At 43.5% G+C, this 26,419-nt stretch overlaps 1 protein-coding gene and 1 long non-coding RNA gene across 7 annotated transcripts in view; one reads left to right on the top strand and one right to left on the bottom strand.

Moving 5' to 3' along the window:
- LOC119979493 (gamma-adducin-like) overlaps positions 1-26,419 on the top strand; it is a 240,799-nt gene that overhangs the window by 44,766 nt on the left and 169,614 nt on the right. The window lies entirely within an intron of this gene.
- The window catches only part of LOC119979495, a 40,739-nt gene continuing 36,564 nt past the window's right edge, over positions 22,245-26,419 (bottom strand). The window contains exon 4 of the long non-coding RNA XR_005463742.1: positions 22,245-22,503. This is a non-coding gene — a long non-coding RNA (uncharacterized LOC119979495). The remainder of the gene's footprint in view (positions 22,504-26,419) is intronic.

A 26,419-nucleotide genomic window follows, 5' to 3' on the forward strand; every position in this document is an offset into this window, starting at 1 on the left:
TGCCCTTGAGGAGCTGGTGGCAAGTCACCTTCCTGAATCGCTACGGTCCATGTGCTGCAGGTGCACCCACAGTGCTATTAGGAAGGGAGTTCCATGATTTGGGCCAAGTGACCGTGAAGGAACTGGCAATATAGTTCCAGGTCATGATGTTATGTGGCTTGGAGAGGAAATTGCAGGTGGTGGTCTGCCCATGCATCTGCTGCTCTTGTCCTTCAAAGTGGCAGAGGTCAGGGTTTGGGAAGGTGCTGTCAAAGAAGCCTTGGTGAGTTGCTGCAGTGCATCTTGTCGATGGTGTACTCTGCTGCCCCTGTGTGTTGGTGGTGGCGGGAGTGGATGTTACAGGTGTTGGATGTGGTGCCATTCAAGTGGGCTGCTTGTACTGTATGGCGTTGAGCTTCCTGAATGTTGTTGGAGCTGCACTATCCCGGCAAGTGGAGATTATTCCAGCACACTCTTGCCTTGTGGAGGGCAAAAAGCTTTGGGGAGTCAGGGGTGAGTTACCCTCCGCAGAGTTCCCAGCCTCTGACCTGCTCTTGTAACCACAGTAATTACATGGCTGGTCCAGTTCAGTTTCTGGTCAATGATAACCCCCAGGATGTTGCTGGTGGGGATTCAGCGATGGTAATGTTGTTAAATGCCAAGTGAAGATGTTTTGGTTCTCTTGTTAGAGGTGGTCATTGTCTTGCGCTTGTGTGGTGTGAATGTTATTTGGCCCTTATTAGCCCAAGCCTGAATGTTGTCCATGGGCACAGACTGCTTCAGTATCTGAGGAGTTGCAAATGGTGCTGAACATTGTGCAGTCATCAGCGAACCACCCCCATTTCTAACCTTGTGATGGAGGGAAGGTCATTGATGAAGTATCTGAAGTTGGGTGGACCTTAGACACTACCCTGAGGAGCTCCTGCAGTGATGTCCTGAATCTGACAATCACAACCATCTTCCGTTGTGCTAGGTATGGCTTCAATAAGAGAGTTTTCCCTTTGATTCCCATTGACTCCAGTTTTGCTGGAGCTCCTTGATGCCGCACTCGGTCAGATGCTTCCTTGATGTCAAGGGCAGTCACACTCACCTCACCTCTGGAGTTCAGCTCTTTTGTCCATGTTTGAACCAAGACCGTAATGTGGCCAGGAGCTTAATGGCCCAATGGAATCCAAACTGATTATCAATGGGCAAGTTATTGCTGAGCAAGTGCTATCACTTTGGTGATGCTTGAGAGTGGGTTGATAGAGCGGTATTTGGCTGGGTTAGGTTAGACTTGTCCTGCTTTCTGTGGATAGGACATACCTTGGCAAATTTCCACATTGCTGGGTAGATGCCAGTGTTGCAACTGAACTGGAACAGCTTAGTTAGGGGCACAACTAGTCCTGCAGCACAAGTCTGCTGTATTGCTGAAATGTTGTCAAAGCCCATATAGCCGTTGCAGAATCCAGTGCCTTCAAAAGTTATTTTGATATCACGAGGAGCAAATTGAATTGATTGAAGACTGGCATCTGTAATGTGGGGGCCCTCTAGAGAAGACCGAGATGGATTATCTACTTGATATTTCGAGCTGAAGATTGCTGCAAATGCTTCATCCTTGCCTTTTGCGTTGATGTGTTGGGCTCCTCCATCATGGAGAACAGGGATATTTGTGGAGCCTCCTACAGCGAGTTGTTGAATTGTCCACTACTATTCATGACTGGATGTGACGGGACTGCAGAGCTTGGATCTGATCCATTGGTTGTGGGACCATCTCAATTTATCGCATGCTGTTTGGTGTATTGTAGTTTCATCTGGTTGACCCTTCATTTTTAGGCATCACCGACAGCCCTCAATAATGCACTGGATTTGTGTGCTCAAATCTCTGGAGTTGGACTTGAACCCACAACCGTCTGACTCGAGGTGCGAGTGCCAGCAACTGAGACACAACTGACATTTCATATGGGACTGCAGTAAAGGAATAATGGAAATCATGGGTAGCCAAAATAATTGTTTTATTTCTATTTATATACTATTGCAGGCATGGCCAAAGCACAGCTTGGGAGCTACATGGTGCTCTTTGACACTTTCGTCACCTTTTTGTGTTTCAACTCAATATAAATGATTACAAAACCCAAATTTACCTGGCCTTCAAGAACAGGGGTCAGAAACCCGTCTCAATAGTCTTTGGACTTTCCGCTCATGTGCAAACTGGGAATGGGTTTCACATGCACACTTGGGCAACGTTTTGTTCTTCAGATGCGCAGTACATCTGCACATAGTGGAAAAAGGAAACAAAGGCCAAGGTCGAGTGACTGGGTGCGAGTGCCATAGTCAGGATTTGTCCCAGAGAGGGACGAGGGAGAGAGCCCAAGGGTTTCACAAAGGTAGGGACAAGGGAAAGCAACAGGTCCCTATTAAGTTAAGAAAAGGTGGAACAGACTCAATTTAAGGAAAGCACTGCGGACAGCAGATTTCAAATAATGTGGGCTCATGAGAAGCCCTGAAGATCCAACACAGCAGCCGAAGGTTGGAGGCTCCGTTCCGCGGGCCATTGAGGCAACAATACCCCTTTGGAGCAGTAGAGTTTTGCTTGCAATGGCCGAAGAGCTGAAATTGTAATTTGATGCTCGAGTGTGCCTTGGAAATCCAGGGAACGGAATCTCAGAAGAAGAGATTGTAAATCTGCGAAGTGGGCCATTGTTGAAGCCGTTTGTGTTGGAACAGCATTTGGAGAAAATTCCAAGGCAGGATCTTCGCAGGTGAAGATTGGAAACTCTCATGGCACACAAGATACAAGTTGTGTTTATGGTTATAAGTTGCATTTAAATAGCTTTCAATTTAAGTGGTAACCCTGTGTAAACTTTGAATGAAAATTACATTGTCAGAATATTAAGAAACAAAAGTACGAAGATGAAAACAAATTGGGAAAGGCTGGAAACATATATGCTTTATCTGCTATGCATCACTCACTCACTACAAAGCCAGTAATTTGAAACACTAGTATAAAACAAATCACTAACCATTCGTTGGCATATCCTCCTAAATATGAATTACAGAAAAACAAGTTAACAGTGTTCAAAACGGGTTAGGTACGTTGTGGCGCAGCCATTTGGGCGCGGCCGTTGTGGCGCGGCCATTTTGGCGCCGGCTGTTTTGGCGCCGGACGTTTTGGCGCCAAAATAACATTTCTTTATTTGTGAATTAGCCTCAGGTGAGTTGGCTGCTGGTGCGGGTGCGTTGAGTTGGGTGCTGGTGCGTTCTATCACCATCTTTTTATACATTTTTTAACTAAACCAATTCGCATACCCATATGATGGCTGAGGCAGTATCAACGAAAAGTGGTAAAGAAAAATTTGTTCATAACGGATTCCTTTACGTCTTTGACAAAACAAGCAAAGGTGACAGCGAAGTGAAATTTTGGCGTTGTGAGCAAAAAAACCGGTGCAAAGCACGTCTCCATACTAAAGCTGCAAACCTGGTGAGGCAGCTGACAGCCATTCGCATGACGCTTCTGCTGCACAAGTAGAGGTTGCACTCGTGAAAACTAAAATAAAAAAGAGAGCACAGGAAACCCTTGAGGCACCGACTGTAGTTAATGAATGTTTGACAGACATATCCCAAGCTAGTCTACCAGCCATTCCTAATATATCTGCTTTGAGGAGAATGATAAGCAGAAAGCGTAATTATGTATTGAACGCCCCCACCAATCCAAGTGATTTACAACAATTGATTGTGCCAGAATGCTACAGGATATACGTCCCTCAACCAGGAGCGGAAGAAAATTTTTTACTTTGTGATAGCGGACCAGGTCACGACCGGATATTAATCTTCGGAAAACAGAGCTGGCTACAGCACTTATTGACATCTGATATGTGGTTTTCAGATGGCACATTCAGTATTGCTCCCAGCCTCTTTTCTCAGATATATGTAATTATGGTAAAAAAACACGGAGGAGTTACTCCTACGGTTTATGCTCTTTTGCCCAACAAGCAACGCACCACATATGCGAGAATGTTCGCATTATTGAAAGAAATCGGACCCAACTTGAAACCCAGTTCAATCGTATGTGATTATGAACAAGCTGCGCACCGTGCTATGAAAGACATATTCCCTGATGTTCAAATAAAAGGATGTTTTTTTCATTTAGCTCAAAATATGCAAAAACATCTAGCTAGTATGGGGTTCCGTAGTTTGTATAACACTGATCCAGATTTTGCGTTAAAAGCTAAAATGATTATTGCCATTGCCTTTGTACCTTTGAACAAAATCGATGAATATCTGGATGCTTTAGCGACCCAACTGCCGCAAGAACTTCAAGATTTACTCAACTGGTTTGAAGATACATATGTTGGTCGTCTGAACAGACGAGGAAATGGTAGACGAACACCTTTATTTCGCCCTGAGATTTGGAACCTTTATCAGAGAACATTAAACGGGGAAGACCGCACAAACAATAATGCGGAGGCAGCCCACCGTCGATTGAAATATGAACTTGGGCATGCATCATCCCACCATATGGAAACTAATTGATGGCCTGCGTAAAGTACAGAAAGGTAGAGATGCATATTATGAAAGGTTACTAGCCGGCCATGAACCGCCACAAAAACTAAAAAAGTATAGAGATGCAGATAAAAGAATACATGAAACTGTTCTTAAATTTGAAAACATGGATGCTATCGAGTACTTGAGGAGCCTTGCTCATAATTACCAAATGAACTAAACTAAAGGTTTTTTAACTTTAGTTTTTAACTAAATGAACTAATTTAAGGTTTTTAATTTACAATAAAGATAAAAGAATACATGAAACTGTTCTTAAATTTGAAAACATGGATGCTATCGAGTACTTGAGGAGCCTTGCTCATAATCACCAAATGAACTAAACTAAATGAACTAATTTAAGGTTTTTAAATTTACTTGCAACAATTTGCAACAAGTTACTAGCCACAAAAACTAAAAGAATTTCTGTCGTCTGCGCCCAAACGGCCGCGCCAAATTGGCTGCGCCCAATTGTCCCATGGCGCCCAAACGGCTGCGCCAAAACTGCCGCGCCCAATTGTCCCATCCCCTTCAAAACATCCCTAAATAGCCAAAAGACACTACTTTCAAGTAAGGAAGCTAATAAAATGACCAATGCTAATTTTGTTATGTCCTGGAATCTTGCTCTTGCGAAATGTGCATATTCTGGAGAATTTGTTTAGAAAAATATTGCTGAAATTATGCCAGTTTTAGATCCAAATAACAAAAAAGTTCAGCAACTAATAGCAAAAATTCCAATTTCGCGCCACAACTCTCATATCAGTGCTAATGTTGCAAGCAAGATGAAAAATTCTCTAGCATTCAGCTTAATTCTTGATGAATCCCCAGAAGTACAAGCCAACTCACAACAGGCCGCATTTGTTTGTTCCCTTGCTTGCAATTATGAAGGAAGGAATGTTGGACTTAGTGGCGCTAAAAGAAATAACATGAAAAACACACTTGACAGAGTTTTGATAAATGCTGCTGTACCCTGGATTAACCTGTCAGTGTTACAATGGATGGAGCACCTGCAATAGTGGGGGAAATTGTTAACTTAATTGCTCTCTTGAAGTTATCTCAAATTTCCAGAGTTTCTTCCAATTCACTGCATCATTCATTCTGAACATCGAGCAGCCAGATATTTCAAATACAGAAATGTTATGTAAATTCTCCTTGAAATTGTCTATTTTATCCGCTCAAATGGGAAGGCTTTGCTAACTGTTCAAAAAAAAATTTTTCAAGAACTGGACCTGGAAGATGAGCCTGCATTGAGGTATTTGTCAATCAGCAATGACTTGAATAAGTTTGTGAAACTGTTGAAGCTGATCATTGCTTTTCTTAACGAAAATAAAAATCCGTCCACACCTGGAAGGTGGTGAATAGATGCAAGATCTGATCTTTCTACCTGATATCATGAAACATCTGCAAACTCTCAACTTCGCATTCCTGGGGGAGGATAAGGCATTCCTCGGGGGTCGATAAGTTTATTTATGACCTTACTCAAAACAACTTTCAGCTTCCAGAATAATCATAGAATTTACAGTGCAGAAGGAGGCCATTTGGCCCATCGAGTCTGCACTAGCTCTTGGAAAGAGCACCCTACCCAAGGTCAACACCTCCACCCTATCCCCATAACCCAGTAACCCCACCCAACACTAAGGGCAATTTTGGACACTAAGGGCAATTTATCATGGCCAATCCACCTAACCTGCACATCTTTGGACTGTGGGAGGAAACCGGAGCACCCGGAGGAAACCCACGCACACACGGGGAGGATGCGCAGACTCCGCACAGACAGTGACCCAAGCCGGAATCGAACCTGGGACCCTGGAGCTGTGAAGCAATTGTGCTATCCACAATGCTACCGTGCTGCCCTCTAAAAGGCTTTAGTAAAGAAACATACAGTCAAAAGGACCACTTCCTCCATCTCAAAAGGAAGGTCACCACATTCCCTGATATTGAAGTAAAAGTTTACAAACTCAAAGAATACAAAGAAAATTACAAGGACTGCTTGATCAGTTTCGAACCAGGTCGGATGACTTGCATGAGTTGAGATCCTGCTTTGTCTTTCTTGTGAACCCATTCATAGTTGGTGTGGCCAACGATGGTTGTCCAATTCTTATTAACTCTGGTTATGGAAACATCTGCTGTAGAAATGGAACCATTGGACTTCCAGGAGGACCAGAGTTTAGAGATGATGCATAAATTGCAATCTACAATTGAGCTCTGGAAGCAAGTGCCAGGAACAAAATATATTTGACTCAAGAAATCTAGTGTGAAACGTATTTCAATTTTTGGCAAAACATACTGTTGTGAATCTCTGTACTCCAAAACATTGTGCAGTCCTTACAAATCAACACCTGATGGAGCTCCTTCATACAACCTTAACAGTTCAACCAGGTTTTCAAAAACTTGCAGCCAGGGTGGAGATCCACGAGACCTCTACTAGTAGTAATTTGTGTAAAGTTTGTTAATGTTTACCGGCTCTCAGATTATTTTATGCATGCTCTTAGGTTCATATGTTTGGTCAACCAGATTGGTCTTTTTTTACTTTGCAATTCAAAAATTACACTTTGCAAGTAATCTCCAGGTTCTATATGTAATCTTGGGTTGTGTCTATTGCTGAGAAAAACTTGCTTGGGAGAGTACAGTAAATAAAAATCCTTAACAAAAGCAGAAAATGCTGTATAAACTGAGATCTGGCAGCATTTGTAATGAAATAGAGTTAACGTTTCAAGTCCGTATGACTTCAGAGCTAAAGAGAGCAAGAAATATAATAGATTGTATACTGTATAAGAGGGGGTGGAGCAGAGTACAAGGTCACTGGTGGGAGTTATGAGTGATTGCAACAAAGACGTGTAGGTCAAAAACAGAAGTGTTAATGGCAATGTGAAGGTCTTTAACTTGTCTCAGTTCCTGTAAATAAAAGGTTTGGCCATGGATACCTGCCTGGGGCCCAGTTATGCCTGTCTTTTTGTGGGTTATGTGGAATATTCCTTGTTTCAGGTCTCTTCAGGCCAGCTGCCACACTCTTTTTGATGACTGTATTGGTGCCAGTTCATGCTCTCGCCTGGACATGGAAAAATTGATGATTTTTTTTTGTTTGCTTTGAATTTCTACCTCTCTCTCTCACCTTCAAATGGGTCATATCCCACCACTTCTCTTCTTTGATCTGTCTCCATTTCCGTGATAGACTGACCATCAATTTTCATTAAACAAATTCAATCCAATCCATTACAAGCCCACCAACTCCCACAACTACCTTGACTACAGCTCCTCGCATCCTGTTCCTTGTTAGAACTCCATCCCATTCTCCCAGTTTCTCCACCTCTGCTGCACCTAATGATGCCACCTTGAAAATAGCACTTCTGACATGTCTTCCTTTTTACTTTAGTAAGGCCAGGGTACTCAACTGGGTTCAACGCATTTCCCGCACCCTGCCTTCACCCTTCTCCTTCCAAGAAACCATGTTAGGATCCTCCTTGCCACCTTTTCTTCCTCTTCAGACTCCACATTCAAAGGATCATCCTTTGCCGTTTTCGCCAACCACAGCAAGATGCCACCACAAAACACCTTTGCTTAGTCCTCAAGCATTACCCCAACCTTCCTGTTGCTTGCCATTTCAACTCTGCATCTTGCCTACATGTCTGCCCCTTGCTTCTTGGAATGCTTTGCTTCAGTGCAGCCCAACCCAAACTGGGGGAGCAGCACTTCATTTTCCGATTTGGCACATTACAGCTCTCTGGACTTATGAGTGCAACGACTTTAGACTGTGACCTTTCTCCTTAATCTTGATCCTGTTTTTCGATATCCAAAAGATCTGCAAACCCCTGAGTTGTCAGCCACTTGTTCTTCAGTTTTGCTTTTACTGAGCACTGACCTTGTTCTCCAATGAACACGTTATGATATCTCACCTTTATGCTATTACTAGCACCTTCTATATCCCTTCACATTGCTATTAATGCACACTCTGTCTTGTGCCCTACACATCTTGGTTGCAGTCTCTTGACTGCCACCTATCACTGACCTGCTCTGCTCTGGCTGCTCCCCCTCCCGTTTACGGTAAATAATCCATCACATTTCTCCCTCTCTAGCTCTGAAGAAGAGTCATATGGATTTGAAACATTATCTCCATTTCTCTCTTCACAGGTGCTGCCAGATCTGCTGATTTTTTTCTGTTATTGTTTCAGATTTCCAGCATCCGCAGTATGTTGCTTTCTTAAAAATAAATTTACGTACCCAATTATTTTTTCCCCAATTAACGGCAATTTTAGCGTGGCCAGTCCACCTACTTGCAAATCTTTGGGAGTGAGACCCACAGAAACACTGAGAGAATGTGCAAACTCCACACGGACAGTGACCCAGGGCCGGGATTGAATAGGGTCCATGGCACTGTGAGGCAGCACTGTGCCACTGTGCTTTCCAAGTATTCTGCTTTTAAGAAAATATCCATATTTTATATTTGTCAGCGGTTCTCATAATGTACTTTGAAGTCTGAAGTGAACAACATCAACATAATTTTTTAGTTTGTCACAATGTCCATTTCTGTGTGCATACAAGACTTGAGCGTACTCTGGTTTACGTAGTTTTGTGCTCTAACAGCAAGTTAGGGTGGGCCGTGGCATATTGGTATTGTCACTGGACTAGTAAACCAGAAACCCCAGAGTAATGCTCTGGGGACCTGGGTCGAATCCTGCCACTGCAGATGGTGACATTTGAATTCAATAAAAATCTAGAATTAAAAGTCTAATGATGACCGTGAAACCATTGTCGTAAAAACCCATCTGGTTCACTAATGTCCTTTAGGGAAGGAAATCTGCCATCCTTAACTTGGTCTGGCCTGTACGTGAGTCCAGACCCACAACAATGTACTTGACCCTTAACTGCCCTTCAGGGACAATTAGGGATGGGCAATAAATGCTGGCACAGCCTACGAAGCCCATGTCCCATGACGAATACAAAAAAGTCAATTAAACCTTTGTGCTGTAAAATCATATAATTTTCCTGTTTTTTTAAAGTTTGATTTTGATCTATATTGAACTCTTTCACATGACAGTGTGTACTAATATTTTGTTGCATTGTGTGCTCTCTGAGAGAGATTAGGCAACACATGTTAGAAACTAGACCCTTTTTTTGATTCTAGTCCAATACAAGGAAGGGAAGCGGGTGGAAATAAATATGTAAACAGGATAAGGAAAAATAACGGCATAGGGTCTGTGTTCATTTTAGATTACTTTGGATGACAGCAAATGAAATCCAGATGGTCTGGGGAGCTGATAAGATCTTGGCAAAAGCCTTGGAAAAGAAAACATATTTCGGACAGTGAAAGTTTACAATTTGATTAAGACTAACATTTGATCCACTGTCAGAATGGAAAGTATTATCATAAATGTATTGTAAAGGCGTATTCTTAGTAATTTCACAACTTTTCAATAAACAGTTATAAATATTAAGTTTAAAAGTTATTTTCATGTATTTTACTTTGAGCATACTCTAAAACTACAGCAACAAATAACATGAATTAATAAAAAGCTTTTAACATAGAAAACTGCTCCCAACTCAGATCAGAGGTGCAATCTGAAAACAATGGGCTGGATTCTCCGCACCCCGACGCCAGAATCGCAGCCAGCGCCGTGGCAGAGAATCCATTTCCCCGCAAAGGAATTGGGACCGGCGCGTGTTCCCCAAGTCTCCTGGCCCCAAAAAGCGCGTACCGCACATCATCTACCTGCGCCATTGCTGGAGGCCCGCCATTCTCTTTTTTTTTTAAATAATTTTTATTAAGGTTTTCACAAAATATAAACAGCAAAACAATATTAACAGAATAACCATGGTAAAAACCCAAGAACAACATCCACCCCCCTACAAAAGCACCCCACTACTAAATCGAAAACAAAAAAAAACAAACAACAGAAAGGAAAGAGATAACACCCGCCACATCCAACAAACCCATGTACCCCCCCGGTTGCTGCTGCTGCTGGCCTATTTCCCTACCGTTCCGCCAGGAAGGGCTGCCACTGCCTAAAGAACCCCTGTACTGATCCCCTCAGGGCAAATTTCACCTTCTCCAATTTGATGAACCCCGCCATATCATTGATCCAGGCCTCCACGCTTGGGGGCCTTGCATCCTTCCATTGAAGCAAGATCCTCTGCCGTGCTACTAGGGACGCAAAGGCCAGGACACCGGCCTCTTTCGCCTCCTGCACTCCCGGCTCCACTGCAACCCCAAAAATTGCGAGTCCCCAGCCTGGCTTGACCCTGGATCCTACCACCCTCGACACCGTCCTTGCAACCCTCTTCCAAAACTCCACCAGCGCTGGGCTTGCCCAAAACATATGGGCATGGTTCGCTGGGCTCACCGAGCACCTAACACACCTGTCTTTGCCCCCGAAAAACCTACTCATCCTCGCCCCAGTCATGTGGGCCCTATGCAGCACCTTGAACTGTATGAGGCTAAGCCTCGCACAGGAAGAGGAGGAATTCACCCTTTCCAGGGCATCCGCCCACGTCTCCTCCTCCAATCTCCTCACCCAGCTCCTCTTCTCATTTACCCTTCAGCTCCTCCACCGAGGCCTCGTCTACCTCCTGCATTACGCGGTATATGTCCAAAATCCTCCCTCCTCCAACCCACACCCCCGAGAGCACCCTGTCCCGTACCCCACGTGGGGGAAGCAAGGGGAACCCCTCAACCTGCCACCTGGCAAACGCCCTAACCTGCATGTACCTGAACATGTTCCCCGGGGGGAGGCCCAAACTTCCCCTCTAACTCCCCCAGGCTCGCGAACCTCCCATCCACAAACAGGTCCTTCAACCTCCTAATACCTACCCTATGCCAGCCCAGAAATCCACCATCAATGCTCCCTGGAACAAACTGGTGGTTCCCCCGTATCGGGGACTCCATCGAGTCCCCTACCTCCCCCCTGTGGCGTCTCCATTGCCCCCAAATTTTGAGGGTAGCCGCCACCACCGGACTCGTGGTATACCTCACTGGCGGGAGCGGCAACGGCGCCGTTACCAGCGCCTCCAGGCTCGTGTCCACACAGGACGCCATCTCCATCCTCTTCCATGCTGCCCCTTCCCCGTCCATTACCCACTTACGCACCATCGCTGCGTTGACAGCCCAATAGTACCCACAGAGGTTGGGCAGCGCCAGCACCCCCCTATCCCTGCCCCGTTCCAAGAACACCCTACTCACCCTCGGAGTCTCATGCGCCCACACAAATCCCGTAATACTCCTGTTAACTCTCCTAAAAAAGGCCTTTGGGATAAGGATTGGAAGGCACTGGGACAGGAACAAAAACCTCGGAAGCACTGTCATCTTGACGGACTGCACCCTACCCGCCAGTGACAGCGGTAACATATCCCACCTTTTGAACTCCTCCTCCATTTGCTCCACCAACCTTGTGAGGTTGACCTTGTGCAGGGCCCCGCAGCTCCCAGCCACCTGGACTCATAGGTACCTGAAGCGAGGCCCGCCATTCTCTGCCCCCGACCAGCCGAAGTCTCGTCGGCGTGAATCTAACACGGTCCTGCCGGTCGAGATACTAGCGTAGTTGCTGCGGACTCGGTCCGTGGCCGCCCTAGTCGGGGGCTAGCCGATCGGAGAGCGGGGCCTTGTATGCAGCCGGGCAATTTTTGGGCGGGCAGTCAGGGTCCTGGGCACTATGTTCAGGATCCAGCTCCGCGGTCTGAGTCTGTCATGGAGCACGGCGCGGCCCCTGGAGGTCACCGCTGTGTGCATGAGTGGCCTCCGACCCGGAAGTGCAGCGGCCCATATCTGCAGCAAAAGCTGCTAGTTTTACGCTGGTTGATTGCTAGCGTCCTGTGGGGTTACGAATATGTGGCCCTTTCACGCCAGTTTTTCTGGCGCGAAAGTCCACAGTTTTTATGACAGCGTGGGGACGTAGTCCCAAAAGCAGAGAATCCAGCCCAATGAATTCTGAGCCAAAAAAAGTGATTTTAGGGTGAAGTGAGTATTAAGGCCTTGAAGGAGGAGAGTTGAAGAAATGGTGGAGGAATTTAGCAAGGGAATTCCTGAGAGGGAAAGGAATTTGGATGGGGAATTCCAGTGAATGTGGCCCAAGTGCTGAAAGTACAGTACCGGTGGTGGTGCTCTATGATTCTATGTAGGGAGCATTGCAAAAGTGGCCAGAGTTCTCTGTGTGATGGGTTGCAGTTCTGAAGGAAGCTGGATATATAGGAGGGGGGGGGCCATGTGGAATTTTAACAACATTTTAAATTGTTACCCACCCTGCAGTGCTACCAATGTAGGACAAAAAGCAATGTGATGATAGATGTGTGGGACTCACTGCGCAGTAGAATAGACTTTGTGGAAGTTGGAAGGCTGGCCAACAAAGTATTGGTACAGTCAAGAGAGCGATGACCAAACAAATGGATTTGAGTTTCATTGGGTGGGCTCAGGCAGGGGTGAATGTGGATGGGTTGCATCCCAGGATATTAAAAGAAGTACTGCAGCGACAGTGGATGTACTGGTAGTAATCTTCCAAGAATTCTTAAATTCTAGAAAGGTCCCAAAGTATTCAAAAACTGCCAATGTAACACCTTTATTCAAAAATGGAGGGAGACAAAAAGCTGTAGGCCAGTTAGCTTCTGTCATTGGGGAAATGTTAAGAATCTGTTATAAAGGTTGTAATAGCAGAGATTTAGAAATACATAATATAATCAAGTCGAGTCAGCATGGCTTCATGAAGGGAAAATCATGTCTGTGAAAGTTATTGGGATTCTTTTGAGGTCTAACGAGCAGGATATATGGGGAACCAGTAGATATAATATACTTGGATTTGCAAAAAGCATTTAATAAGGTACTGCCCAAAAGGCTTCTTAATAAGTGCCCTTGATGTTGGAAGTAGTATGTTAGCATCGTGAGAGGATTGGCTAACTGATAAGAGGAGTTTAGATAAGAGGGGCTTTTTCAGGATGGCATCTGTAACCAGTGGAGTACCACAGGAATCCATATTGGGGCCACAATTATTCACAATATGTATTAAAGACTGGACAAGGCAAGTGAATGCACTATTGGCAAGTTTACAGATGATACAAAAATAGGTGGGAAGGCAAATGATGAGAGTGGCAGAGTCTATAGAGGGATGTAGACAGGTTAGGTGAGTGGGCAAAAACCTGGCAGCTGTAATGCAGGAAAAAGTAAAGTAATGCACTTGATAGGAAAAATAAAGGAGCTAAGTATTATTTAAATGGAAATTAGCAGTATATTTAAATGGAGAAAGGTTGCAGAAAACTGCACAAGAGGGATTTGGGGGTCTTTGTGCATACATTTAAAAAAGCTAGCATGCAGGTTCAGCAGGTAATTGGGAAGGCAGATGGAATGTAGTGCCTTTATTGTAAAGTGATAGAGTATAAAAATAGGGAAGTCTTGCTAAAATTATCCCGTAATACTCCTGTTAACTCTCCTAAAAAAGGCCTTTGGGATAAGGATTGGAAGGCACTGGGACAGGAACAAAAACCTCGGAAGCACTGTCATCTTGACGGACTGCACCCTACCCGCCAGTGACAGCGGTAACATATCCCACCTTTTGAACTCCTCCTCCATTTGCTCCACCAACCTTGTGAGGTTGACCTTGTGCAGGGCCCCGCAGCTCCCAGCCACCTGGACTCATAGGTACCTGAAGCGAGGCCCGCCATTCTCTGCCCCCGACCAGCCGAAGTCTCATCGGCGTGAATCTAACACGGTCCTGTTGGACTTTAACCTGGTGTTGTAAGACTTCTTACTGTGCTCACCCCAGTTCAACGCCGGCCGGCATCTCCACATCAAAACTATGCAAGGCACTGTTTAGACAACACCTAGAATACTGTGAACAAAAAGTAAAAAAAGGCATTGGAGACAGTCCAGAAAAGGTTAATGAGGTTGATCCCAGGTATGGAGGGATTTTCATATGGGGAAGAGAAGTTGAGTGATTGGGCCTGTGCTCATTGTCATTTAGAAGAATGAGAGGTGACCTTATTGAGACATATAGGAGTTGCAGGGGGCTTGATGGTAGATGCTGAGAGGATGTTTGCTCTTGTGAGCGAGGCATGATTTGGGGTCATCCATTTAAGACCGATGAGGAAGAATTTCTTCTTTCAAATCTGTGGAATTCCTTACGGCAGAGCGCTGTCGAGGCTGGGTAATTATGTGTGGTCAAAGCTGAGATAGGCAGATTTTTGATCAGCAAGGAATCGAGGGTTATGGGGATAAGGCAGGCAAGTGGGGTTGAGAATTATCATGATTGAGATTAGTCATGATCTCATTGAATGGCGGAACAGACTCAATGTGTCGAGTGGCCTACGTCTGCTCTTGTGCTGTATAGTCGTATGTTATGTTATAAAAAGCAGCTTGTGTGAAAAATAATATGTAGGATCTGAAGCTTGGCTTGTGTTAACTCTGATGTCAAAGTTGTAAATTCTATTTAGCCTGAGACAATGGACAAAGAGGACAGTAGTATTGATGGTAAGTGCGAATGTTGAGGCGGGGACCGAGACTATGGTTTCACTCATTCCCAGCTGAAGGAAAACTAGGTTCATCAAGACTAGAGATTGGATAAGCAGCATAGCACAAAGTGGATCCCAGAAAGATCAGGGTTGAGTATTGCAGCATAGATATGGAAACTGGCCTCATGTTTGTGGATGATTTTGCCAAGGAATAATAATAATCACTTATTGTCACAAGTAGGCTTCAATGAAGTTACTGTGAAGAGCCCCGAGTCGCAAAATTTCGGAGCCTATTCGGGGAGGCTGGAATGGGAATTGAACCCGCACTGCTGGTCTTGTTCTACATTACAAGCCAGCTGTCTTAGCCCACTGTGCTAAACCAGCCCCTTGAATAGCTTAAGGGACCAAAGATAGCACTTTGGATGTATCCAGAGATGATGGTTTGGGATGAAAATCTATTGGTAGCATCGCACAGATAACACAGATAAGTTGAAGTGGAACCTAGTAAGAAACTGGAAGAAGGGCGGCACAGTGGTTAGTACTGCTGCCTCACAGCACCAGGAACGCAGGGTTCAATTCTGGCCTTGGGTCACTGTCTGTGTGGAGTTGCACTTTCTCCACGTGCTCCGGTTTCCTTCCACGGTCCAAAGATGTACAGGTTAGGTGGTTTGCCTCTTAGTGTCCAGGGATGTACAAGTTAGGTTATGGGGAAAGGGCACAGGAGTGGGTCTGTGTTGGGTGCACTTTCAGAGTGTCGGTACAGACCCAATGGGCTGAGTGGCCTTCTGCACTATAAGAATTCTATGGTTCTACTGCTGGTCCCCGAAGAATCATACTGTTGGAGATCCATAAGAATAATAAAGCCAGCAGTGCTTCAGTGCAGAATGAGGTCATTCGGTCCATCGAGTCTGCGACGAGCCTTTGAAAGAGCACCCACCGAGGCCCACTCCTCATAACCCCACCTAATCTGCACATCCTTGGACACCAAGGGGCAATTTTGTTTTTGGAAAAGTCAATCCACCTAACCTGCACATCTTTGGACTGAGAGGAGTAACCAGAGCATCCACAGGAAACTCCCACAGACAAGGGGAGAACGCACAAACTCCACATACAGTCACCCAAGGCTGGAATTGAGTCAGGGTTCCTGGGGCTGAGGCAGCAGTGCTAACCACTGTGCCGCCGTGCCAAATGTTAACCAAAATGATTTTCCACCACTTTACGATGATACTTGTCTGGTCTATTCGAGGGTAATTTAATAGTCCACAATAATGAATGTAGGTCCTTTACCTGTGTACTTTTTTAAAAACTGAGAACTTACCAAAACCATTTGCAAACTTCCTTTTCTTTATGAAGTAATCTGAAGAAAGTTTGCTATAATGCCTTGCTTCCTGGGGTAAAAGTTTTTTTTTTGTCAATAATCAATGAGCAGATGCCAACTTTTGAAGGCCATTTTTAGATTAACTCGTCCACAAATAGTGGTAATCACTAAATATCTGTCTGTCAGTTAAATGCACACGAACCTACACTCCATCTTTCCTGCAGGATTGCCCCTGTTCAAGGGCTAGTGGCGTCTAGAGCACTTAAAGGTTACTCCACAAATCAAATCCTCTCCAACATAAAGGGGGGATTTTCAATCAGAAACTGAGTTCTTGGTTATTTAGCGTGTTGTGTGAGGCCAGCGGCTGGACCAAAGTCCTAAGTTGCCTTTAAACTAGTGACAATTTTGAACCTTTGAAAAGACCATGGGAATGGGTTTTATTGCAGTTACATGTTAGAAGCAAACTACTAAACAAGTTGTCAATTGTCTGAAATGGGCACCATATTAAATAACTTTGTGAGAAGGGTTTGTTTGATCTTCAAATGAGCCTATTTCAATAGAAAAATGGGCTTGTACTGTGGTAGCCAGCCTGCTGTCCTCCGATTCCTGCTTCACATTGTTTCCTGAGAAGAACTCTGTACTGTCATCAGTTGCATAATCCTTAATTAAAGACTTATCACAAGCTGTTACAGGTTGCTATGATTTGGACATTGTGTTTTGCTGAGCAGTTAATGTATATGTCTTTTATTAGATTGGTATTCAGTTGCTCGATTTTCCATAAATAAATTTACTGTATTAGTTTTAGCCTGAATGTAACTTTCTGCATATGGAAACTGTCTCTGTTGCACGAGCACAAGCTAGAATTATTGCAATAAATCCAAATAGTTTGTTTCCTATCGTATCCTTTTAAATTCGGCATTAAACCGCAGTGATGATCAGTTTCCCAGTTTGTGCAGCAGGAATCAGTGCACCAAATACACAATCCAGGGCCATAAAGGTTACCGTAGTACCCATATCTTTTATATATTCTGAATGTTCCTTTTGGCAATAAGAAAACCTATAGACAGCCTGGAAGTTAGCTATTTTTCCCTAGCTTCATAAAAGATGAATGGTCTCCACTTGTTCTTGTACATGTGTGAATGCACTTAAATCTCCCAGATGATGAAGCGATATTCTACAGTAGGATTTAGAAAATATTGCAGTGTACACTGATGTTCACAGATAATGTTCTGACTGAAAAGTTCCACTTGCTGCCAGTACGTAAGTCTAAACATGAGATTTGAATCACACCTTGCTACAGAATGCATCGTTAGGCATTTTGTCAAGTAATAAGCCAACGTTTTTATGAAATTTTGAGTACCCAATTCTTTTTTTCCAATCTAGGCGTGGCCAATTCACCTACATCTTTTTGTGTTGTGGGGATGAGAACCACGCAGACACAGGGAGAGTGTGCAAACTCCACAGGGTCAGTGACACCGGGGTCGGGATCGAACCCGGGTCCTCAGCACCATGAGGCAGCAGTGCTAACCACTGTGTCACCATGCTGCCTGTAATAAGTCAATGTTAAGCTACCTCCACACTACAAGGTTGGAAATGCTTCCGTGGGAACGGGTCCGTATTTCTGTATTTTCAGTCTTAATGTAAAAATGTATCAGGAAATATACTATTATTTGAGTTAGGCATTTCTCAGCAAGAGATTTTGCGGGAGCAGTAGAATGCAAAGGCCACCAAATTGTGAGAAGTGTTCTTCTCCCACTTAGCTTTGGGTTTATGGTTGGGTTTATGGTTAGTAAGTCACAAGTGGGAGGCTAGAGGGTTCCATGATTATATATGCCTGGAAGTGGTCACCCCAGATGTGATGTGAGTTCATGAGGAATGCAAGTGGTTGACTGTTCATCCATTAGGTTAGGAAGAGGAGCTGGACTCTGCAGGAATCTGCCGAGAGTATTGAATTAACAAACTGGTGTAAAGCATTAATTATCCGTAACAAAGTTAGCAATTTGATGGAGAATAACTACAAGCAAATTCCTGTTGAAAATAGTTGGCAAAGGGAGGAACAATGAAATGTAGCAATGCAGTGGAAAAAGTAGATTTTAATGTCAAAACGTCACTTTCCAGGTGCCAAGTACAAGAGATTTTGGAGAGGGCATGAGATCAGCCAAAAGTGCGGCTTTTTTTGGAACTCATGGTAGGGGAAAGAGGAATGGGGTACTGCAAAGGCAGGTTCAGGAACTACAAGATAAATTTAAAGGTAATAAATTCAGGAGTACTTGTGGTGATTCGGCAGTAAGCATTACATGCATAATAGTATAAGATGAAAAGTATTTGGCTACAGAGAAGGAAAAGGTTCACATTCATGGAAAATTGGGACCTGTTCTGGGATGAGTCTGGCCTGTGCAGGATGCATGGGATTTAGGAAATGAAAAAGACAAAAACAGGAAAATCATAAAGAACTGATTAACTGAGGAAAGAGAACAATGTTGCCAAAAACATGACTCTGATCATGTATCTTTTTGGACCTGACTGTTAGTGTCAGTGGACAATTCAGTTGCCACAATTTCAGCTGAGCCTGGTACTAACCTCAACCAAATTTATAGTGAATTTATTATCAAATATTAAATTGAAGTGAGAATGTTGTTGGTCTTTCCATCATCCGCTCCTCCCAGTCTGGTGCAGGGATGTAGAGCTGAATTACATCTTCTATCATAACGCTATCTGAGATTATAATAATAATCTTCATTGTAACAAGGAAGCTTACATTAACACTGCAATGAAGTTACTGTGAAAAACCCCTAGTCGCCACATTCCAGCACCTGTTCGGGTACATTGAGGGAGAATTCAGAATGTCCAATTCACCTAACAGCATGTCATTCGGAACTTGTAGGAGAAAATCGGAGCACCCAGAGAAAACCCACGCAGACATAGGGAGAACATACGGACTCCGCACAGACAGTGACCCAAGCCAGGAATCTAACCTGGGACCCTGATGCTGTGAAGAAACAGTGCTAACCAGTGTGCTACCGTGGCACCCATAGCTTCCTCAGATTTATTGAATCTAGTATTTTTAGAATTTGCTTGGCTGTGTTGTGTCTTCATGAACTGAGCATCAGAAGCTCGTTTGCTCCAAGCAGAATTTCTCAGTGAATGAAGGAACTGTGAATGAATGTGGTGACTTAGCTTACAGTAGAATTATCAATAATTTTTAATGAACAAAACGTTTCTTTTTTTTTCTCCACTCTCTTTCACACCCTAATGCCCTCTGTCACCTGGTGCTCACATTTTCTCCTTTGCATCTCCCAAACCAGGGAGTGGGACAGAAAGGGCCCCAGAATACAGTCCAATTGAGGGATCAGGACTGGATCTGAAACCGATCCTGTTAAGTAAAATTAAAATAAGCAGGAGAAAAGGTTCAGAAAAGTAAAGAAAGGTGTGGGGGGCAGAATTGAAACAAAGCAGGCTTGAGAAAATCCAGAAGATTCAAATGCAGACCTTTGGAGCGCTGGTGTTCTGAATGGCAAGGCCAGATATCTGAGTGTGTCTGTAAGGTGAAGCTTGAGTGTAAGCGGAGATCCAGGGGAAACTAACATTGGAAGGAGTAATTGAAACCCTGGAAGTGGATCTTTGTTGCAGACATCAAAGAGTGGAAATTTCACCTGGGATTCAATTCTAATGTGAGTTCTACAAACAAACAGGGAGATTGGCAACCTTGTGAGAAAGACAAAAGCATCTGGGGAAAGGGAGGTTGATGAGGAATCCATAGAATATGCTTTGATTGCACCTGTCATTTACTTGTAGTCTGGTGTGTCTGACCACAGTTCACCTGTTAATTCAGATGTGCCACATACTTACCCTGAAAATGAGAATATAAGATATTGTAAAGTTATAGTTGAGGTGACGGAGTAGTGTAAATTGACTCGTTTGCATTGGAATCTTTCCAATCTTTTTGTCTAGGATAATATTTTTCTTGTTCAATTAACATTCTATTATTTGTGTTAAAAGTACCCTCAGCAGATTTATGTGACTTTGTTCTGTAACTGCCCTCCAAAGTTTCTTTTTAAAAAGAAAACAAAAGTTAGGATCTAAAACCGTCTGCTTCATTCCCAGTTTTCACCTGATCTATCCTTCTGGTGTGTTTTACTGCTCTATGTGCATGTCCTTTGCTCGTTTTTGGGACGATATACATATTCAAACTACATGTTCTTTCATGTGACTTGCACGTTCACTTTCAAAGTAAGTGAGATTGGAAGGATGGAGGTGGGGAAAGACATTAAACAATACAATGAAGGGGCAGCACAGGCCTCACGGTGCCAAGGTCCCAGGTTCAACCCCGGCTCTAGGTCACTGTCCGTGTGGAGTTTGCACATTCTCCCTGTGTTTGCGTGTGTTTCGCCCCCACAACCCAAAGATGTGCAGAGTAGGTGGATTGGCTAAATTGCCCTTTAATTGGACAAAATGAATTGGGTACTCTAAATTTATTTAAAAGACAATAAAATGACTGGATAGACAGAAAAGAATATGAAGGCGCTAATACGCGGTTATGAAGGTCAAAAAATGAGGGGGAAATTAGATGAGACAAAGAAAGCAACTCAATAGGTGTAAAGTAATGATATCTGGTTCACTAATGTCCTTCAGAGAAAGAAATCTGCCATCCTTACCTGGTCTGGCCACATATGACTCCAGCAATGTGGTTGATTCTCAAATGCCCTTTGAAATGAAGTGCAGGTAGGGATGGATAATAAATGCTGATCCAGCCAGTGATGCCCACATCCCCGAGTGAATAAAAAATAAGTTAAAAAGAACGATTTATGAGTGGGAAAGATGTTATCGGTAGACATCAACAGTCAAAAATAACACCATGACAAACAACTTTCAAACTTTACAGTAGCTGTCCCTATGCTATGGAATCTGTTACACACCACCAGAACCTCAGGCTGTATTTTCAGAACTGTTGCAAGGGCATACAAAATGTTGTTAACAATTTTATATTCTCTTGTATATAAATTTGGGGTGTAAAGCGTCTTGTGATAATTTTAAAGGGGCGCAGGACAGGAGGACCTTAGTATATTTATACACAAATTCTAGAAGGTGGCAGGACAGGTTGAGACCACAGTTAATAAAGCATAGAACATCCTAGGCTTTATTAATTGAGGTACAGAGTGTAAAAGCACAGGATTAGGATCTTGAATATATTCCTTGAGAGTGTGATGGAGGCAGGTTCAGTCCAGGCATTCAAGAAGAGTTTGGATTGTTACCTTAAAAATATTGTTTAAAAACATTGAATGACAAAGCATGCGAGATTGTGAGGACCAAACAGGTTCACCTTGCGCATTAAAGGTAAGCAAAAATAGCGTGGGTCGGGAAGGTTGGTAAAAGTGGGTCCCGGGAAGAAAAGTTTCAAAAACACTGGTTTAATGCGCTCCTTCTGAGAAATTTAGAGTTGTTAGGTGATTTGGACATTCTGAATTCTCCCTCAGTGTAGCCGAACAGGCGCCGGAGTCTGGCGACTAGAGGATTTTCACAATAACTTCATTGCAGTGTTAATGTATGCCTACTTGTGACACTAATAAAGATTATTATGAATTATAATTTATCTGTTCTTAATTTATCTGTCGAACTATGTTGTTGATGATCCAAATTTAGTCTTTATTCTACCACTGTGTCATGTGTACAAATAATGGATTGATTACCTAAATCACCCTAATTCCCCTTGCATCCCCTGTTCTCCCACACTGTGAAGCCCAGGGACCTTGAGGCCAATTTTAGCACACCAATTGTGCTACGGTGCCCGAGATCAACATATTTAACATAAGTCCTAGTTTTAATTTGAAGTAGATTTGCTACTTTACTGTTCAATGTTGTTTCCATTTGAGCCAGCAAAAGAACCTCATCTCATAGTTCCTTGTGCAAAAAATGAAAATCTACGACTGTTTATATGCTGAAAATAATTTACTTGCAGGTAAATTAATTCGTTCCTGCTTGCTTCTCCCCTTTTTTCCCTCTCATGTACATAGTTGTACATTGATACACAAAATCCACGGTGTTTCTTTTTACAGAATCAAATGACAACTTTCAGTGGATTAAGATGTTGCTTACATTTTTGTATTTTTAGTGCCTTGCAGTATTTTCTATAACATTGGAACCTGGAAATAAATCAAAACTAGCTGTAACTTTTATGTGCCCAGATTATTTTCCAGTGATAGCTCCTCTTCTGACTACTTGAATCAAACAATTGGAATCCAACAGCTGAAATAGATGAACATGACCTAGAATTGAGATGATAGAGTTACTCCCAACTGAAATGGTCTCCGCAATTTTCAGTTAGACAAAATTGTTGTAGAAACACACTTAATATTCTCCTTTTTAGATACAGCCAAACCCTGCAGTTTGAAATATTGCAATATTTTGGATAGTTTAATACAAAGATAATCCTATTTCTGAATTTTTACGGTTAGTAATTTAACAGTTCACTTTTGAATTCCTACTTTTGTTCATATTTGTATATGACATAAATCATGGGCTGCATTCTATGTTTGGGATGCCAGCGGAGCATGTGTGTGGTCTTTCACGACCGAAAAATCGTCATGAAACCCTCACCGATGCCGGTACCGGTGAGAGGCTAGCACTGGGGTCAACTGAAACTCCCGCCGCCCCCACCAAAAAATGGCAGTGAATGCCCGGGTCCCAGGCCGCACATGCTCACGGCTGACTACCTGCACCGGTCGCGCCATTCAACATGGGACCGGCTGTGCGCGACCCCAACCTGCCAACTGCGCTCCACAGCCCACCCCCCACCAGTTTCCCCAGGCCAGCGGCATGCATCCTGGCTGAGTGTGAAGACGCTGAACACCGTCCGTAGCCGTCACGCCCATACATGGCCTGCGCTGTCAGGAACTTGGCCCATCGGGGGCGGAGCATCACTGGTGGGAAGGCTGATGGCACGCCAACTTCGCTGAAATGACATACGTCACAACGCCAATTTGGAGGGGGTGGAGCATGGCGACCGGGCATCAAACCGGCACCAGCCCCGATTTCGACACGGCAACCCATTCTCCGCCGATTGGTGAACACTATTTCGCTGTCGGGCTATGGAAAATCCTGCTCCATAACTCTACGTTTCAGTCATACAATCATAGAATTTGCAGTGCGGCTGGGGGCCATTCGGCCCATCGGGTCTGCACTGGCTCTTGGAAAGCGCAACCTACTTAAGCCCACACCTCCACCCTATCCCGTAACCCAGCAACCGCACCTAACATAAAGGCAATTTAGCAATCCACCTAACCTGCACATCTTTGGACTGTGGGAGGAAACCGGAGCACCCGGAGGAAACCCATGCAGACTCCACACAAACAGTGACCCAAGCCGGGAATCGAACCTGGGACCCTGGAGCTATGAAGCAACTGTACTAACCACTGTGCTACAATGCTGCCCACGGTGTAAGAGGATATAAGAGGAATACACAGTTCTATAGTTTGTTGGTAACGCAGTATGGAAACATTCTTGTCAGTTAATGGACATTTTAAAAATAATATGTTTATAATAGATTGCAGAGCTGAGGAATGCATGCCATCATGAGTTTTCCAAAATTACGGAGTTATTCATTGACCAATAAATAACGTTTTCATTTACTATCTTGGTTGTTGCACAAACAACAGGACTATTGATCTCTTAAATCTCTATTTAAATCAAGTATGGGCATTTTGTGTAAAAATAAGTGAAACTTAACTTCTTACATAACAAAGATGTTGACCAAATTACACAATCTCAACTGTGGAAAGAATTTGATTTTTTTGAATATTAGTCTTCTGATTGCAATCCTCAAAAAAATAGCTGCTTGAATTACACACACATGATATCTTGTTTCTGGATTCCATTCTACTATTAGTCTACTGATTACAATCCTCAAAAAATAGCTGCCTGAACTATACGCACATGATATCTTGTTCTGGATTCCATTCTACTTTCTTCTGGTAGGTACTACAACAGTTTAAAATTACATGTTCAGAATAATTTAGCCATATGACCAAGGAGCAGGAGGAGTAGACTCCTTGAGCCTGTTCTGTCATTTAATGAGATTGTGGCTGAGCTGATCGTCTCAAATCTGCATCCTGCCTACCCCCAATAAGCTATCACTCTCTTGCTTACCACTAAGCTATACCTTCTTCCTTTAAAATATTCAAAGACTCTGTTTCCACCACCTTTTCAGGAATTGAATTCCAAAGACTTTCAACGCTCTGAATTTTTTTTTTTCATTGTTGAATAGGTGACCCCTTAAAACAGTGACCTAGTTCTAGATTCTTCCACATCGACCCGTCAGGATCTTGTATATTTCAATCAAGTCACCTCTTTTAAACTCCAGCTACAAGCCGAGCCTGTCCAACCTTTCCTCATAAGACTACCCGTTCATTCCAGGTATTAGTCTGGTAAACCACCTCTGAACTGCTTCCAATGCATTTGCATCCTTCCTTAAATAAGTGACCAATGCTACATTACTTCAGATATGGTCTCACTAGTGCCCTGTATCACTGAAGCACTAGTGCCCTGTATCACTGAAGCATAAGCTTCCTACATTTTATATTTAATTCCCCTCACAATAAATTATAACGTTCCATTAGCTTTCCTAATTACTTGCTGAACCTGCACACAAGCCTTTTGTGATTCATGCACTTTTGTGATCCCTCTGCATCTTAGAGTTCTGGAATCTCTCACCATTTCGATATGCTTCTCTTTTATTCTTCCTGCTAAAATGGACAATTTGACATTTTCCTACATTATACTCCATTTTCCAGATCTTTGCCCACTTACTTAACCTATCTATAGCGTACGTCCTCTTCACAGCTTACTTTGCTCCCTATCTTTGTGTCATTTTTTTCAAGTCATGTTTTCTTGTGTGCTCTTTTCTCAGATTAGACCTGTTTGCATTCATGTCAAGTTGAGCCCATTAGAATTGTGCCACATTACTGATGGTGTTTCCATCTTACGATGCTGACTTTTCTGTAGCTCCCTAAGAAGAAGAGCTTGCCTTATAGTCCTTGAAAATGCTGAGGTCTTGAGGAATAGATGATTCTTTCCTCCGTATCCTGTCAGGCAATATCTGCAGACTATTTAAATGGATACATTTCCCATTTCCGTATTATCATAAAGACATTGTTGGGATCCTTTTATCTAAATAAGATCATGGATGTGCAGTCGATCCATTGGGGATGAGACGGCTACATACAGTGCATTTTCGTTGATGAGTGAAGAGACCAATCCACGGAGGCAGGTTTTGCCACAAGTGCTGCATAAAAATGGTTATCAGGTTGTGGGTTGTTTTTGGTGTTGGAGCCTGTTGCCAAGCCAGTGTAGCCATTGATTAACAGATTGACATAGTTACAGATGCTGGCCTACATGTGAGGTCACTATTTCCCTCTGTTGTCAGCTGGTATCTCCCAGCTGTGAAATCTAGACAAAATGTATTCATAGAATAAAGGCATGGTCGGCTAGGCTCGCATTTATTGTCCATCCCTAATTGCCCTGGAAAAGGTGGTAGTGAGCTACCTTTTTGAATAGCTGTAGGTACACTCATATTTTATGTAGGGAGAAGTTCCAGGGTTTTGACTCAATGACAGTGAAGGAATGGCAATGTCGGATTGGAGGGGAATTTGCAGGTGGTGGTTCCTTCTAGGTGGCAAGTCCAAAAATGTGCAGGCTAGGTGGATTGGCCATGCTAAATTCCCCTTAGTGTCCAAAATTGCCCTTAGTGTTGAGTGGGGTACTGGGTTATGGGGATAGGGTGGAGGTGTGGGCTTGGGTAGGGTGCTCTTTCCAAGAGTCGGTGCAGACCCGGTGGGCCAAATGGCCTCCTTCTGCACTGTAAATTCTATGATCTAAAGGTCCAGAGTTTGGAAGATGCTGCCTTGGTAAGTTCCTGCAGTACATCTTGTAAATGGTACGCACTGCTGCTACTATTCGTTGGTGGTGAATATTCAGCACCGTGGTCAGCCCAAGCCTGGATATTGTCGAGTCTTGCTTCAGTATCTGAGGAGTTGCAAATGGTGCTGAACATGAATGATCAACAAACATTTCCACATCTGAGCTCATAATATAAGAAAGGTAATTTATGAATCAGCTGAAGATGGTGGGACTGTCCTGCCGGTGGGACAGATGGTGGGTCTGGGATATTATTTGTAAGCTATGAAT

This window comes from Scyliorhinus canicula, chromosome 16 (genome assembly GCF_902713615.1).
Source record: "Scyliorhinus canicula chromosome 16, sScyCan1.1, whole genome shotgun sequence".
NCBI lineage: Eukaryota > Metazoa > Chordata > Chondrichthyes > Carcharhiniformes > Scyliorhinidae > Scyliorhinus > Scyliorhinus canicula.